Here is a 12,886-nt window from a genome sequence, read left to right on the forward strand (position 1 = left end):
AATGAAGACGCTTAGATCGCACGGTTTGTTAAATAAACTGCCAATATATAGGGGGAGCGAGGGGACCGAGTCGATCGACACACTCGGAATAGGGAGCAAGCCGATAGAAGGCCACACCATGCAAGTCCTAGGTGATGCACGTCACATGACCTGACCTTCCCTGCTGGCAACGTGGTTACGAGAACCAGGTGGCCAGATCGCTTTACAAAGATGTGCTTGCTCCGATCCCCAGAACCTGTAATTATGTTGTTTTTCATGGAAAAAGAGATTTTGCAGATGCGATTAAGGAGATTATTCCGGATTATCTAGAGGAACCTCATCCAATCGCATATGTACTTAAACATTGGAGAACATTTCCTGGCTGCTCAGAGACAGATGTGAGCATGGGTGTAGGGTCAGAGAGAAGTGATGTTTGCTGCTGACTTTGAGGATGAAGGAAGGGGCCACTAGCTAAAGGATGCACGTAGCCCCTAGGAGCTAGACAAGGCAAGGGAATGGATTCTCCTCCAGAGCTTCGGAAAGGGACGCGACCCAGCTGACACCATGATATTTGCCCAGTGACATTCACGTCGGACTTCTAACCCACAGTACTGTAAGGTGATAAATTTGTGTTGTTTTAAGCCACTAAGTCTGCGGCAATTATATGGTAGCAGTAGGAAGTGAAGCAAGGGAGCTCGGCAGGTGACAGGTGCCTTAATACAAAGCGCACTTTTCTGCCCGAGATGCGAGAGCAAGGGCCAGCATCTGGCCACAGCTGCAGCTCGCGCCCAGCTATAGCTTTTATTTGCATTCTGCAAGCAGCACTCATCTGGGGGATGAATCGGTGGCTGCACCCAAGACATCACGGCCGTCAGTTTGAGGTGGCATGAGCTGTACCTTATAAATGTTTCAGGTTTATTGCTCGGTCTTTCTATCCCTTTCTAAGAATTAAACTCGCATTCGTTTCACTGTTTTTATCTATATTAAACACTGTATGTTCCATTTATTCGATCTATCCTTTAATACGCTTTACTCTCTGACATTTTTTAGGAGTTTTCCCCAGGCCATTTTTTTCTCGACGTCTAGATAGCAGAATTGAAAGCTCCCAAATAATGCGGCAAACACAGGTTAAGAATCGCACAAAAGACAATCTTCCGCGGGTGTGAAGAATTGGAACATTCAGTTGTGTCCCTTCTCTTTGCCTGTGTCTAAGTGTGATGTCACACCTTCAGGAGCCTCACCTTCACCCCGTGCCCCCAGGACACCGAAGGAGGATGTCTCGAGAATTTCCCAGCATTCAGGTCGTCAAACTTGAAATAGATATGCAGGCTTTTCCAGGTGAGAATTTGTAACTTCTCTGTTTACAGCCTAAAAGTGAAGTGAACGATTTTGTTATGCCAATGCATTGGTGAGAGCCTGTTATGCATATAACTGCGCCAAGGGGACAAATCGATTTGCACATTTGAAAGATCACATATTATGGAAATTGTAAGGGAAGTAAAAGCAGTTTAACAACTAACTATATTTGGCCTTTAAGTTTTAAATATTAAAAAATAAACAGCAGATCATGATGTTTTCAAAGTAATAGCAGATCGAGGAGACCGCTGTCTGCTTAACTAGTTTAGAGAAATATGGCTTTTGATAAAACTTGAATTTAAAATCGAGACCACATTTTTTTGAATACTTTTTTTTGTAAATACTGCTACTAAGTAATTAGATTTGTCTTCATTTTTCCTCATTCTAAAGTTGTTTATGGTGGTTAGAGATGATCAAAAAGATGAAGTCTTTTTCCTGACATGGAAAAATCAGTGAATGTTTTCTTGAATCAGAATTTTTGTGGTTATACAGGTGAATCCAGGTTTCTTGTTTCTGAAAGAGTAAGAGCCACATCGTGTTGGCTAAATTTGGTTCAGTGATTCTACATTTTCATTTAGAAATTCTATTTATCTCAATTTGTATTTGAAGGATGAGAAGGCATTATTAATATTTAGTTATCTTAGCAAGGTTTTATATGCTAATACAGAGGTCGATGGTATATTATTTTCTCTTTAATTATATAGGAACTATTAAATAAGCCTTTTTTTTTTTTCAATCTTCACCTAGTAGTTTTCTGAAAGAATGGATCAGTGGCCAATATAATAAAATTATTTTCTTTGGGCTGGAAATATTCAGTTAAACTATTAAACTTTATAGGAAGAAAGCAGCATTTAGGCAAATGTTATAATAATTGAATTGAATAAGTATTTACTAGGATCAGCTAAGTGGCCACTATTTGCTAGTCTGTTACAATGAGGGCTTAATCTTGGTTGTCTGTTCATTTTGTTCTTTTACTTGGAGATCAGTCCTTGGAGAAATAAAAGAAAGTCATCTTAGTATTTAACCCCAAAAGCTGTTAGAATTGTCTTATGGCCCATAGTTACACTTTGATGTTGCCAGCATCTATTTGAAAAGTCAGAGTTCAGGCAGCGAGGAAGAGAGATCATTGCAATGGAGATTGATTACTGCCACTGAGAATTACAAAAGATGACAAGATGTCATAATAAGCCTATGTCATAAAGGTAATAACATAATATCTAAAAATTATTTTTAAATGTCCTTTAAAATGTCTTTTAATGAAGAGGGTGTGGGGAACCAGAAGGAACAGACTGAATTTTGACCCATAGTAAAATCAGTGATGCAGAATGTATGTGCGTGCACCCCCAGTCCTCACAAACACCCACAACCAAATACCAGGCAAGCACCTCCACGTTACTATTACGTTAGAGGCTAAGGTTATTTGGAGCGTGAGAGCCTTACGATTAGGCCTCAGATTTACATTTATAAAACCTAGAAGTTACAGCTAGCACTTTCGTTTGAAAACTAGTCAGAACGTTTAATCTTGCCTAGAGCAACTGCAGCTTAAACTAACGTGAGGGGCTGTAGGTGTGGCTCTCACCTCGCGGTACTGAGGACCTCTGTGAGCAGTCGGCACGGATTCTGTCCGCCTCTCACCTCAGTTTGGGCGGCTGCGGAGAGGTGAGACCAGTTAGGTCTCTGGAGCCTAGCTGGAGAGAGGAAAGAGAGGAATCAAGTCACAGAGCTTCTGTACCCTATTGCCCCTTGCTTCTGTCCCAGGATTCTAGTCGAAGTTGCATGGACCAATTCAGTAGCATCTCAGATTACTTTCTCACTTCTACTCATTGTAGGCACCCCAAAGTCTGCTCCTAAGCGAAGCGCAAGATCATTTTTCTCCTGTTCCGCATTATCTTCAGTGGCTCTTTACAAGGGACTTAATTGATTTAAGTAATTAGATTCACTTCTGGCATTTACAGCTCTCTCTAATAAAAATTTCCCCCTAATTTCCAGTCAGCATACCCTAAAAAATGTGCTCTCCAGTCTTCTAGGTATGTGAAGGGAGTGAATTGGTAGAAAACCCCTCAACTAACACAAATACAGATAAATTACTACTGATGCGACATGAGTGTGAGATTACAGGAAAATGACTTTCCATTCAAGGTTTTAGCAAATCTGTATTAATATCAATTCTATAATGGGCAGTCAGAATCTATCAGTAAGGGCTCGCATGACACATGTAATTCAAGATCCTCTATAACTGTCCATCATCACTGTTACCATGGCAGGACCACTCCCAGGACATCCACAGTCACTACAGAGCAGATAACTCTAGAGTCCTGTTTCTTCTTTGTGTATTGAAAGGTCCCTCGATGTCTTTAAAACTAAAGGATCCGAGAGTGTCTTAACTCTGTAGAGACAGTTAAAATATTCTCTCTACGGAGAAGAGAGATGATTGGCCAGAGTTACACCTGCAGAAGTTTTACTTCTTCTGAAAGAGCCACCAAGTGTCTAAATGGGACCTTCTCTAGCCTGATAAAAAGGCAACTTTCAGAATTAAAACTTATGTTCTAATATTACTACTCTGTGCTTTGTGGCCTTAAGCAATCTCTGAATCTCAGTTCTCATTTTTGAAAAAGTAAAATAAAAACCAGGATCAAAGGTATATTTAAATAAAAATATTTGGATACTCAACTGAAAAAAAAGTTTTGTATGTGTGGTGTGTGTGTGTGTGAGAGAGAGAGAACCAGCATAACTCAGATCCAGGAAACGAGAAGTAGTGTGGGGAGAAGGAATTTGTATTTTGGCATACAGAAAGACAGATGTTGATGATTGAGCCCTCAGTAAAAATAGCTCCACAAAAAAAGATACTTTATGTAGATTCACAAATGCCTTGTACACCTTTAATTCCAGTTCAACATTTTCATATTTTAGGGAAAACGATGTGAAAAAAAATTTAGTAATAACCAAGTTAAGAATGTAGGTTATAAAAGTGGATATTTCTGCTTTTCGACTATAAATATTACTTCTCTCATTTTCAGAGATAGCTTTAAAATGTTACCTATCTGATGGGGACTGTCTGATAAATAATGCTTCAATGCAAATACTTATTCATTTTATAAAGATAAATTATAAAAGACAAGCCTTTGATTTGTGATATCCATTAGGTGTTTAGACACATATCACTTTTTATTTCTTTTTTTAAACTAAAGGGGATCTTCTGGCAAAAATGTAAATATGTATTTAGCACCTACTAGGTATTTTGTACAATACCAGGTGCTATGAAGGATACAGATACCTTTAAACCATCACAAATATAAGATAGTAAAAATGGCACCTGAGCCCCAGTTTGAGCCTGTGGATAAGATCATGTGCTGATGTTTTCTTGGAGGAACGTAATCCCAAGGGGAGCAAGGAGGAAGGAAAAATGGATGTGAGTGAGAGAAGGAGGGAGAGAAAATGCAAATGTACCATTACCGTGCTGGCCAGAGCTGAATAAGAAAAGACTGCGTAAATTGCGCGTCTCCCCCAAAGCAACATTGGATGCCGTGCACTGAAGATGTGAGAGAAGGAAGCACTGAGAGATTTATTTGCCAGCTCCTCTTCCTTCCCCTGTCTCCCTCTCCTTTCTCTTTTGAATTCTTTGCACTTCCAAGTTCTGCTCTCATGCCCTTCCAGGCAGTCCCCAGACCAGTAGAGTCTCCATGAGCCCCTCGGGGAGGATGTAGATGTTTGCTGCAACTTTCCAGGTGCGAAGGAGACCGTGCTGCTAGAAGATGAGGGGATGCTGGGGTGAGGTGCCCAGACTGTCGGCCGTGGGCAGCAGGGCAAGCGGCAGAGCCGTGGAGGGAGCCACGAGGATGGCCCAGGACAAACAGTATTTACTGCTGGATGATTGTTTTAAAAAGTTCCTTAGAAGCCCACACAGAGACACTTCATAATTAAAATGCCAAAGGTTAAAGAAAATGAGAATCTTAAAAGCAGCAAGAGAAAAGCAGTTAGGGGTGCTCCTATAAGACTGTCAACTGATTTCTCAACAGAAATTTTGCAGGCCAGAGGGACTGGCAGGAAATATTCAAAGTGATAGAAAGCAAGAACCTACAATCATGATTACTATACCCAGCCAAGCTATCATTTAGAATCGGAGGGCAGATAACAAACTTCCCAGATAAGAGAAAGCTAACAGAGTTCATCACCACCAAACCGATATCACAAGAAATCTTAGAGGGACTTCTTTAAGAAGAAGAAGAAAAGAAGATAAAAAATATGAATAATAAAATTGCAATATATGCATATTTATCAATGATGACTTTAAATATTAAAGATTAAATGCACCAATCAAAAGACATAGAGTGGCAGAATGGGTAAGAAAACAAGAGTTGCCCACAACTCATTTCAGACTGAAAAACACACACATACTGAAAGTAAAGGGATAGAAAAGGTTATTTCATAAAAACGAAAATGAAAAAAAAAGTTGGGGTAGCAATACTTGCATCAGACATAATAGAGTTATAACAAAGACTATATCAAGAGATAAAGAAAGACCCAGTAATCCCACTTGTGGATATTTATCTGAAGAAACGCAAAACACTACTTTGAAGGGACATTTGCATTCATATATTACTTGCAGCATTATTTACAATAGCCAAAATATCCATCCTGGGTATCCATCAATGGATGAGTGGATAAAGAAGAGGTGGTACATATATACAATGGAATATTACTCAGCCATTAAAAAAAAAAAATGAAATCCTGCCATATATAACAAGCCGGATGGACCTAGAGGGTATGGTGGTGTCAGTCAGAGAAAGTCAAACGCCATGTGTTTTCACTTGTGGAATCTAAAGAACAAAATAAATAAACAAACAAAACAGAAACCAACTCATAGATACAGAGGACATTTAGATTATTGCCAGATGGGAGTGGGGCTGGGAGGTGGGTGGAAAAGGGAAATGGATTAAGCAGCACAGATCGGTAGTTACCAACAGTCATGCGGACGTGACGTACAGCATAGGGAGTACAGTCAGTATTATTGTAATAGCTATGTGTAGTGCCAGATGGGGCTAGACTTATTGCAGGGGTCACTCTATGAGTTGTAACCTGAACTAACATAACGTTGTATGCCAACTGTAAGTAAAAAGGAAAAAAAAATTATTTTAAAAAAGAACTCCCACCCCCGACAAAGTGCCTTAGCTGCTCAGAGAATCCAAGAACCCCTGGTTCTTTTGGAATTGTCTTTGAATCTTTATTATAAGAAGTAGGAGGGAACGAACATCGAGAGTATGCCTGTGCTATGCCAAGACTAATTTCTTTTTAAAAAAAGAAAGTGAGAATAAACACCGGATACACAAACTTTGTTGGGAAGAAGATGTATTCAAAAAGAAACTAAGAAACTTGGAAAGGAAGAGTGAAGAGTTAAAGGTACAGAATGCTTAAACAAAGATTTGTACAAATGGTTGGCTGGATAAAATAATTTATGTCTCATATTTTACAGTTCCGGTGTCAAGAAAAGATCATCTCTGTTACTTGGACAATCACTCTTATGACACACGAGAGAAGAATACAAAGTCAACCAAAAATAAATTTCTAGTTTTCAGGCATGAGGAGGAACAGAAATAGCTAGCCTCTGTTAGGGTTTCTGATTTATTTATATACTTCTCTACATCATGGAAAATATTTTGGTTACTTTCATATTGTTCTTTAGGGATAGAAAAGCATTAATAAATTTAAAAAAATTATAACTTCAAAGAACTGTATGTGAAGATATCTGAAGAAAAAGACCCAGAGACCCAGGCACTGTTACGAGTAGATAATGAATAAAAAATGTTCCTAAATGGTAAACATAGGAAAAATCATAAGGTCCCTATTTTTGTTTTGGGCTCACCTGTGTCTTCCCAGGATAGTTTGTGTTCTCTCCCCACAGATGGAGCTTTTGTAAGGGCAATGCCCTATTTGATGTTGAAATATGTGGCAAAATCTGTATAAAAAGCATTCTGTATAAATAGGAAGTAATTCACTCTTTTAAGAAAACTTGTAAAACTGGTTGCGGATGCCAGAAGGAGTAGAAAAGCTGTGATTTTGGTTAGTGGCCCCTGCACGTCAGGGCAGGCTGGGGCGGGAGTGGAGTGTGTGGCAGCCCGAAGCCATCTGTCTTGGGCAATAACATAGTTCTCTCTCCTCCGTGAGTTCTGGGTAATAATTATTCACCTAATTATCTGTGGTTTCAGCCTTTCAGGGAATTCTGGTTTGGAGGGACTTTGTATAAATCCTCTGTCGGATGACCTTTACCAGAGTGAAGACTGAAGGTCAGGGGTTCTTTACTTCTGTCTCCATCGTATTCACATGAGCGACACACACTGGGGCGAAGGGAGGGTGGCGTGTTGCTTTCGGCCCATCCCAGTTGAGCATATTTCTTGTAAAAATCAAATGTTTCGAGATCGTGCACGGTGATCTTTGCCAGTTATAAACATAAGAAAGCTAATTGTCTCTGCGCTTTCAAAAATGTAAAACAGTCTCGCAGTAACCCCTATGCTGTGGAAGCGGGCTATTGTTGAACAGACTGTCACAGGACCCATCCCATTCTGTAAGGGGACGTCTGCCCCTCTGGAGCAGTCTTCTTGTCTCTACAAAGCCCCGAGTGACTGACCCCTCTGGCAGGGCTGTCTCTCAGGAGTCTCGGTCAGTGGCACAAGTAGTTCTATGTCAGCAGAGCTTCCAAAACATCAGTGTAGCAAGCTCACCCCAGTTTGCATGAGCAAAATACTTTGCGAGCTCTAAAAACTCATTAATGTTACTAAGATTCCTTAGGACAAAAATTCTCAATATTATTCACATTCGCTATACATCCAATGCCCACAAGCCTGGACATTTGATATCTGATTCATCACTATAAATATTTGTTGAACATCTTATCTGACCCTGTGTTAGGCTCAGGCACATAAAGATAACTAAGTTAAAACAAACAAGTTGGCAGAAAATCTACAGGAAACCGGTAAGATAAAGCACAACCATCTTTTAATGCAGGGGCAAAGATGTCCAGCCACATTATTAGAACTCGATGGCACTATTGTATTTAAAACAATAGTTTCTGAGCCAGGGATACCAAGAAAACTATTATCTTTTCTAGGCATAGTCTGTTTAAGAAGGCACAGAACCCAGGCACATACTTATGGAAAATACACCAAATTTTATACAGAAGATCTGTTCCCTTTTTTCTATGTAAATTAAAACTCAATGAACAGAAGGCAAAATAAAAGCGTCTATTACATTACATCCAGCATCATTTTAAAAAGGCGGGGCTCCTTTGGGTAATCCTTCACCTAGTCACTCAGTATTCAGAGTATGTGTTACCTTGGGTCCTGTATAGCCCAGGCTCTGTGTACTAATGTAGAGTCTGCATTAGTATAGCATCAAATTTCTCTGTTATTTTTAGTGTTACATTCGGTGAATAATTTGGCTTCTTAAGCATGATCATTAAGTACCTGCTCATTTACGTAATGCTGTTTTCAATAGGTACTATGTAATTCTTATATTAGCATCACTTCTTCAGTTTCATGCAAGAGACTAAATTATAATTATAAAAAGAACTTTGCATTGTGTCATGCTTTGGGGATTTTCTAGAATGAATACTCTGGTGCTCTGAAGCCCTGGCTGCACCCCGAAACCCAAACTTCAAGGTCACAGATCTCTATTTTGAACATTATGGGACTTCCTACTGAACAACAGATAAATTGATTCTGTGGTCAGAAAGCCTGTGCTTAGATATAAGGCAGGCTAAAAATGTGAATTTATGCATTTTGGAGAAGGCATAGAGATAATGTCAACTTTAATTCCTGTTTTTTTTCCAAACACAGAGAATAGGCCAAAGGTCATGAGTGGAAATTAAAGAAAAATGGAAAACAGATGTGAGGAAGCTCACTATAGAAATGGAAACACAAGCAGCACTGAATATTATTAAAGAAAAAAAATTGCTAAAAAAAGTGAAGATTTTATGAAAGTCCTATTTTCATAATGATACATTTAAAATAGTTCACTTTCTAATATTTTGCTAAAATGATTTAATTCTATATATTCCCTTCCTTACATCTAGAGACAATTCATCAGCAAAAGATGATCTTAAAATCCACCAGCTGTAAATGCCATCTAAAAAGATGATGCCTGGAAAACAGTCTTTTCTTAGCAACTGAAAATACAGGTAAGCCCCACGCCCATCATATCAACCTTTGAGAAAAAAAGAGAAAGTTTTCATTTTCTTTCAATCGACAGTGGTTATTACTTTCAAAACACATTTATTCTCAAGTTATCTTTCCATTAGGTCACTTGAAAAAGTTTAATAAGAACTATGCGCATTTACTGTGGTGAGAAATAGGTACTTAGGAAGAAATTCACTTTAGATTATAAAATACATCATAATGACTCATAATAATGGATTGTCGCCATTTTTTGCATTTAAAGAGGATCTATGTGTTTTGACATGTTTGACTTTTATGTATTCAGCTAAAATAAAAGAAGATACTGCAAGATCAACGAAAATACACAAATGTATGCATGATATCGCGAAATTTCATAAGCAAACACACAGTGGACACCTAGAGTCTGTCCTGAAACTTCTTCCTCTGTCATCTTTCAGAAAGTCAGAGAAGAGTCATAAAAATGAAAAAGAGGTGTTGTGACGCCTGAAAACCAATTCCAAAAACTTAAACGCACACCAAAAAATTAAGAGAAATTATTACGACTACACATTCCTCAGCACGCCTTTGATTCCGGGCCGCCACCGATCATTTTCCCTGTCTCTCTCTGTGTTTGTTTTGCTTAGTGTTGACCAGTTGACTTGAACGTTGACAGCAGGGAGTTGGCATATGTCTGCATCGGTGTGTAATTAAGAGGATGTAATTAAGGATCGTTGGTGGTACATTTACATTAATGATGTAATTATGAACACAGAGGAGCCAGCGCAACAGCCAAGGCATGGATGCTGGAGTGAGCTTGGAAACCCAGAAGCTGAAACGCGTCCCTTCGTGGGAGGAACTTGCAGGCACTGTGGCCACGCGCTGTCGGGGCCGCGACAGCTGTGGCACAGGCAGACCCTGGAAGCCTCCTTGTCGGGCTCACTGGCCTCTGACAAATCATTTTCCTTTGGTTGCTCTCGCTCTCATGCTACCCTGCCAAACGAAACCTACTTTTATGCGCATTCTTATTTATTTTCTCATGAGAAGACACATCATCGTGACAGGTTTGACCACAGTCCATCTTATTTATGAGCCTCTGGTTAGATGGTCATAGCCCGAAGTCAAGTTTCACGTAGAAGCATTCAGAGCTGAAAACCTTGCCAGCTGTGCTTACTGACTATCCGATGGGATCACGACCTGGCCAACCCTGTTTTTTTTAGCCATTTTAGTGTAATCAACAGTGACCATTACTGTGCTCATTAAATGGTTAGGCACTGTTCTAAGCGTTTTATGTGTTAACTCATTTAATTCTCATGATAATCACATGAGGCAGATATTATTATCATCTTCATTTTAAATTTGAGAAAACCTAGCTACAGAGTAGTTAAGCAATTTTCCCAAGGGCACACAGCTAGTGAGTGGCAGATTTGGGTCGGACTCTGGAATCTGTGTTGTTAACTACCACACCACCATCCATGCCTTCCCACAGTTGCCAGATAAATCACGATCACCTTTCGTTGTTGGAAGGAGTCAAAATTATGGGATGAGAAGTGTGCTGTCGCTTGTGTTGTGCAGACAGTGAGGGGGCGTCCCCCACACCCTGCAAGCCTCTTTCGTGGGCTGTACATACAGTTCACACTACACCACACATCACAAGACATACCATCTGCTGTCACCGTCATCCTCCTGTCTGCAATGTGAATAACTCACAGCCTCACCATGAGCAAGATAAACTGATTTTTAATAAAACAAGACAAGATTAAGTCTGAAGACTAATTAAAAAGAAGGAAGCTGATCTCACGTCCATTAAATTTTTAGTTTGGTCCGTTTGGAAAACATCCAAAGGGTTAATATGTGTTTCACTGAGGAGTAATAAAAATTCAAGACTGGTGAGAAATTAAGTAAGGGTGAAAAGAAAGGACAAGACACAAACTATGAAATGAAGAAGGCTTTACAGAAATAATTCCTTTTCCCTCACATCATACAGAGCCTTTATATATAGGAAAAGGTTAACCTCGCTGAGATCCATGTTGCCCTGCGTATCAGTAATCTTTATTACTAAGACAAAACAACTTTATTTCATAATCGTTTTCTTCCGGCCAACCAGCTGTGGTTACTCAAGGCCGATTAACTAGAACCTGATGGATTTCAGCCTCTGTTCGGCAACGCCAGCCAAATACCATAATTGCACAGGATGCGGGCTGAGATAAAGTCGACCTTGTCCTCCGAGATTGTCCTTGATAAGGTGGCGGTGGGTGTCAGGTCAGGCTTTTCCACCGCTGGTGCTGCATCTGTGAAGAGAGAGAGAGAGATGGGAAAGGAAAACAAGAACATTCTCATGATGTTAGCCATCCTGAGAGAAGGCAGCCAACAGAGACTAGACTCCAGGAGCCACGGGTAGATTCGGCAGTGTAGACCTTAAGTTGCTGCATGGAGGATGTGCCCAGCCGAGGCAGACAGAACACCTGTCCTTTCTGAGCCCGGGTATTCTGCGGAGAGAGCCTGCAAGTGCCTTTCCATTTGGCAGTTTGCATGGCACAGGGCACACCGATGCTACGAGATTTACATTAAGCTGGCAGAATGGTCCTTCTCACACCTTGCCCTTTTGGAGGAAATGGATTTCCTTAATAAAAGTTCTGCTTTATCTCCCCCATGAATTCAGATAGGGATGCATTCCTGAGTGACATTCTCCTGAACAGAGAGGCTGAGAGAGAATAGCTTAGTATTCTAAAGATTTTAATGACCCAGAACAAAATATTTTGGGTCCTTAAATTGTAGAGACAAATATTTAAATTCAGACATCAAGTGCCAAGACCTCTGAGATATGATTTTGGAAATCAACCAAAGAGGAGGGATCCAGTGATTTTGTTGTTGTTGTTAATGGTTAATGCATAATCCCCTAGATCATTTGGTTATTATTAACTAGTTCAAAATACTTCACCTCTAGGTTCTTGTAACCATATTAAATTATGTCCAAGTTTTCTTGCTTCAATAAACTTAAACTTCGAGTCGATTGAAGGGAACCCTCAAACATTGTTGATAGGATGGCGAATTAGTGGAACCACTGTGGAAACAGTATGGAAGTGCCTCAACAAATTAAAAATAGAGCTGCCATACGACCCAGCAATTCCACTTCTGTGTATTTATCCTAAGAAAACAAAAACATTAATTCGAAAACATATATGCACTCCTAAGTTCATTGTAGCACTACTAATAATAGCCAAGATATGGAAGCAACCGAAGTGTCCATCAATAGGTGAACGGATAAAGAAGATGTAGCATGTATATATATAATGGAATATTATTCAGTGATGAAAAAGAATGTAATCTTGCCATTTTTGACAACATAGATGGATAGAGAGGGTATTATGCTAAGTGAAATCAGTCAAAGAAAGACAAATAACATG

At 39.6% G+C, this 12,886-nt stretch overlaps 1 long non-coding RNA gene across 1 annotated transcript; it reads left to right on the plus strand.

The window, feature by feature from the left end:
• The first annotated feature begins 989 nt into the window (after window positions 1-989).
• LOC120616229 (uncharacterized) lies at window positions 990-12,661 on the plus strand. The gene is made up of 3 exons (XR_005656531.1): window positions 990-1,317; window positions 9,401-9,505; window positions 10,127-12,661. It is a non-coding gene; the product is annotated as an uncharacterized LOC120616229 (long non-coding RNA).
• Window positions 12,662-12,886: the final 225 nt, after the last annotated feature.

Source organism: Pteropus medius, unplaced genomic scaffold (genome assembly GCF_902729225.1).
Source record: "Pteropus medius unplaced genomic scaffold, Ma_sr-lr_union100, whole genome shotgun sequence".
Classification (NCBI taxonomy): Eukaryota; Metazoa; Chordata; class Mammalia; order Chiroptera; family Pteropodidae; genus Pteropus; species Pteropus medius.